Raw genomic sequence first — 5,608 nt, 5'->3', positions numbered from 1 at the left:
CATCAAATTTCTTATTACACACACAAAATTATAAATACATACAAACATTTGCATATCAATTTTTGATCATCATACATAGAAGATTGTAAATATCCAAACATAAAAAGTTGATGTAGACACTAAATAAAACCATATGCTAAAGAAAATTCACACACATTTAAAAGTACATACCAAGCATGTCATCCACATCCATTGTAAACGCATAACTATGCAAGTGAATCCCAAACAACAACCATTGTCATACACATCACAAATACACATCAAATAATGAATATCACAAAAAGAATTGTAAACACACAAAGATACAAACATTAGATATCAAGCCTTGGCCATCCCACACATTGTAAACACACAAAGATACAAACATTAGATATCATGTCTTGGCCATCCCACACATTGTAAGCACACAAAGATACAAACATTGCATATCAAACTTTGTTCATCATACACAAAAAAATACACATCAAATAATGAACATCACAAAACGCATTGTAAACACACAAAGGTACAAACATTAGATATCATGTCTTGGCCATCCCACACATTGTAAGCACACAAAGATACAAACATTGCATATCAAATTTTGGTCATCACACACAAAAATATACACATCAAATAATGAACATCACAAAAAACATTGTAAACACACAAAGATACAAACATTGCATATCAAATTTTGGTCATCACACACAAAAATATACACATCAAATAATGAACATCACAAAAAGCATTGTAAACACACAAAGATACAAACATTAGATATCATGCCTTGGCCATCTCACACATTGTAAACACACAAAGATACAAACATTGCATATCAAATTTTGGTCATCACACACAAAAATATACACATAAAATAATGAACATCACTAAAAGCATTGTAAACACACAAAGATACAAACATTGCATATCAAATTTTGGTCATCCCACACAAAAATATACACATCAAATAATGAACATTACTAAAAGCATTGTAAACACACAAAGATACAAACATTAGATATCATGTCTTGGCCATCCCACACATTGTAAGCACACAAAGATACAAACATTCAATATCAAATTTTGGTTATCACACAAAAATATACACATCAAATAATGAACATCACAAAAAGCATTGTAAACACACAAAGATACAAACATTAGATATCATGTCTTGGTCATCCCACACATTGTAAGCACGCATAGATACAAACATTGCATATCAAATTTGGGTCATCACACACAAAAATATACACATCAAATAATGAACATCACAAAAAGCATTGTAAACACACAAAGATACAAATATTAGATATCAAGTCTTGGCCATCCCACACATTGTAAACACACAAAGATACAAACATTGCATATCAAATTTTGGACATTAGAAATTCATTGTAAACGCGATCGTATAAATGAAACTCAAAAAACAATCATTCCACCAAATTCTACATGTAAATTCAAGTAACAAAAAAACACGTCAATCAATCTATGCATTAAAAGATTTTAGTTTGCAATCTATTAAACTAAAAGTATCTAGTTCTAAAATAAGTAAATGAAAAAGTAAGGCGGAGAGAAGGACACAAACCCTTGAGGACGGCCATGGTCCATCCTCAAGAGCAACGAGAAAGGGCTTTTAGCCCTTTCAAACAAAATAATACTTTTATTATAATGATAATGTTTTTAGAGTAATTACAAAATAAAGATGAAAAATAAATCACTACTAGTTTAATTTGGGTCATAATAACATAATGAATTCATATCTTCTGTCATGACATGTAGATAGTTCATCTATCCTATCATGCTTGTATTTTTTTCAGGCTCTTAAATCATCTGCAAAAAACACAACAATTATTAAAATTTAGTGGTCATCTATTGGTTATCTATAAAGTAGAATTTTTTTTTGAATTAAATTTAATATTTTAAGCAAAGGGACTAACCCCTAATTTGATAACTTGCTAAGTGAATGCAAAGGTTAGAACATAGAGATATGATGAAATTAAAGGCAATGAATAAATTGAAAGTTGATATAAAGGTTTGAATTAACCTTTGCACCATTTGCACTATGGTGTATCTTTTTCTGCAACAACGGTGATATATCTATGCAATACAAGCCATCATACTCGCAGATAGCCTACAACTCATTGGGCATATTCATCCAATTAATTAAAATACATAATCAATCAAACATTCCCAGCACAACATGGAGTTTGACGTTTTGAAAGCTGAGAGTAAATAAAAGTAAAAAATAAAAGTGAGAGGAAATGTATTTAATACAACATACATATATTGAAGGATCATACAAGAAATTAAATGAATCTGAACATTTTTTCTTCATTAAATATGTATTTAAAAAAATTGTTTATCTTTGACGGAAGAAATTAAATGGTTTCCTTTTTTCCATGCGCTTAGATTCAATGTTATTGGGAGAAGGGACGCTGCTGCACTGTGAGGAATGATCTGGGAGAAGGGACGCTGCTGCATTGGGAGAACGGACGCTGCAGTGGGAGAACAGAACAACCATGAATTTGGCATATAATATATATAGTCTATTTGGCAACACAAAAACCATCAATTTGGCATATAATGGTGTACAAATTCTTACGAAATTCCAAATGTATCCACCAATTTTTTATTTTTTGTTTTTTATAATGGCAAGATATCCACCAAACACTGAGTGGGAGCAATTGAATACAATAATGACAAACACTGAATTTATCCCTAGAAAGATATCCACCAAACACTGAGTGGGAACAATTGAATTTTATATGAATATAACAATAATGACAAACACACACCGAAGAATGAATGAGAGTGATCGATCACAACTCAAAACCTTTTTTGAAAACAAGCATTGGGAAACCAAATACAAAATAACTAGTCCAACATATTATTCATTGTCACTGTATATGCATCCAAAATAATAGGCAAAGTTTATGTGGGCAGACTATTCTAAGGCATGTAAACTAACAGAGATGAGTAAATTTCTTACAAATGCAACCCCTACCAAAAGGCAAAGTTCCCTAGAAACTTTGGAGTAGAGTTGGAGTTCCGTGGTCTAGACTAGAATCTCTATAAATAGCTGTTAGCAAATCCAAGCACCCAAACCCAAGAAATCAATAAAACTGCGAATCTGGAAAAATAGAAAACACTGGTGGTGCCAAAACCAGTTTAATCAAACTTCTCCAAATATAATGAATAATTAATTTAGCATTTATGTTGTATTTCAAGTTCCCAAAACCACTGTAATTCAAGTTCTCCGGATATAATGAATAATTTAGCAAATTTTGTTAGCTTTATTATAAAAGGCCAGAAGGAAGCTTTTGGATTATGGGAGGAATGATTATGGTTTTGACTTTGAGGTTTCAAAAATTGATTCAAGTCATTTTAGGAGGATTGTTCAGGTCAATTGCAAATAATTGTGAACAAATCCAAGCACCCAAGTCCAAGAAATCAATAATTGAAAATAACTGTTAAGCAAATCCAACCACCCAAGCCCAAAAAATCAATAACTGCAAATTTGGACAAATAGAAAACACTCTTGGAGCGACACCAATAAAGGCCATTTTAGGATTTTTCATGTCTATTTGGTGCTGCTCACGTCTAACACCAAATAAATTATGGTTATGTCGATTATGAGAAACCTCGGCCCAGGTTTATGATATATCCTTAGCTATAGTATGCAAGGGCAAGGAGATGAGTTTCAAGGATGTTCTGAGACAGAACCCCCAAGTTCCCAAATATTTTTCAAATTAGAAGATATATGGTCAAATGGAGTTTGACCATTTTAGATTTTGGAAGGTTGGAGTAGGAGAATCAACGATTTATTCACAGCGATACATAAACTCCATTTTAGATTTTGGAAGGTTGGAGTAGGAGAATCAACGATTTATTCACAGCAATACATAAATTTATTATCAGAATCATGACATCATCATAGCCATGACTATAAATTCATCATAAATGAATGAATTATCTTACAAGAAAGTACAGTGAAATCTGAACATTCTCTTTATTTATTATCAGAATCATGACATCATCACATCCATGACTATAAATTCATCATAAATGAATAAATGAATGAATTATCTTACAAGAAAGTACAGTGAAATCTGAACATTCTCTTTATCACACATATATGTATGCATTTCTGATAAAATCCCCTATTCTCCTTGGTGCAATCGACAATGACACCCAACAAAATTAACATAGTCCGTTAAGAAAATGCTTACAGGCTTACCTCTGAGAGATGAATCCACATAGATATGATATTTGCAAGGGGCATTGCTCAATCCCTTTTTCTTTGCCCTTAGATTCTCCTCAAAAACGATTATGTGCAACGAGGGATTTATGTTGCCGCCTCAGCATGGATGCAGATGATCTATTAAAAAACCAAAGGAAACCGCTTCAGCATGGATTCAAAGGATTTAATATAAGAAACCAAGAAACATGGATTCAGAGGACTTAATTTAAAAAACCAAGAAACCGCCTCACATCGATGCAGAGGATCTCATACCTTGGCACAGCGAGGCACACTGACTACAATCTGGGATCAGCATAGGATTCCTGTGGAATATGAATATGAAACCGTCTCTAAAAACCGAAAAACATGGATTCAGAGGATCTAAATTAAAAAATCAAGAAACCGCTCACCATGGGTGCAGAGGATCACCAAGAAACCGCAGACTCTGAGGAATTTCTCCTCCAGAATAATGCTCCCAGTGGCCAGTATTTGACGATGGCCGCCGCCCAGATCCATATTGGCAGGCCCTGTTTCTCTCCATTTCTGTGCAATTAAGGATCTATACTGCCGCCTCACCAAGAATGCGGAAAATCTAAATTAAAAAACCATACAACTATGAACATCAAGTTACCAGAATTAAATTTCTAAAATCAAATCGATTCCTCTCTCATTCACCTAATTTTATTTGCAGCCCACAACCCATAATCAGAGTGATCTATACAAAGAGTTTAAAAATAAATTTACCAGAATGCCTCATTTAACTCTGATCGGATGTCTCAGTTAATTGTGATCCCTGGGCAGAGTTTGGATGCCTCATTTAACTGTCATCCCTGGGCAAAGTTGTCTTGATTCAGTAATTGATAGGCTACCTGCCTCTGCCTCTATGACAGAAACACACCACAGAGATAGACACACCAAACAGATGACAGAAACACACATAACAACAGAGACCATACCACATTCATACACACACAACACATGGAGCTCCAAACATACAGCCGCACGAGACTAGACGACACAATGCAGAAACTCTGAGAGGAGGAGCATGAGCAGCACAACAATGCCAATCCAATGCCAATATGAATCCAAAAATTAAATCGAATTAAAGAAATCAAGAACTTTAACCGTTGAGATAACCCGTTTGATAAGCAGCACCCTTTATCTCTCGCACTCTGCAACGGACGGCTCGGATTATTCTCCAGCTTTTTTCACAACAAAAGCACAATCCCTCTCAGCTCAGCACAATAAAAGCACAATCCATGTCATCCCAACAGAAATAGTAATAAAAACATAATCCATGTCATCCCGACAGAAATAGTAATAAAAACATAATCCATGTAAGAAATAGTAATAAAAGCATAATCACTGTAATTGAAGCAAAAA

The 5,608-nt window shown here is 33.8% G+C and overlaps 2 long non-coding RNA genes across 2 annotated transcripts; both read right to left on the bottom strand.

Annotated features, from left to right (window-relative positions):
- Window positions 1–1,616: 1,616 nt before the first annotated feature.
- LOC149150317 (uncharacterized) lies at window positions 1,617–2,118 on the bottom strand. Its single transcript, XR_016262235.1, has 2 exons — window positions 2,030–2,118; window positions 1,617–1,815 (listed from the first exon to the last, which is right to left on the bottom strand). It is a non-coding gene; the product is annotated as an uncharacterized LOC149150317 (long non-coding RNA).
- Window positions 2,119–2,352: 234 nt separating this feature from the next.
- On the bottom strand, window positions 2,353–4,817 carry LOC149150316 (uncharacterized). Its single transcript, XR_016263718.1, has 4 exons — window positions 4,636–4,817; window positions 4,499–4,548; window positions 4,223–4,363; window positions 2,353–2,480 (listed from the first exon to the last, which is right to left on the bottom strand). It is a non-coding gene; the product is annotated as an uncharacterized LOC149150316 (long non-coding RNA).
- Window positions 4,818–5,608: the final 791 nt, after the last annotated feature.

Source organism: Pinus tabuliformis, chromosome 9, assembly GCF_031772625.1.
Source record: "Pinus tabuliformis cultivar Carrire ecotype Pingquan chromosome 9, CPIR1, whole genome shotgun sequence".
In the NCBI taxonomy this organism is placed as follows: Eukaryota; Viridiplantae; Streptophyta; class Pinopsida; order Pinales; family Pinaceae; genus Pinus; species Pinus tabuliformis.
Note: the sequence above shows the minus strand (reverse complement) of the source record. Positions and strands in the feature narration are given on the sequence as shown.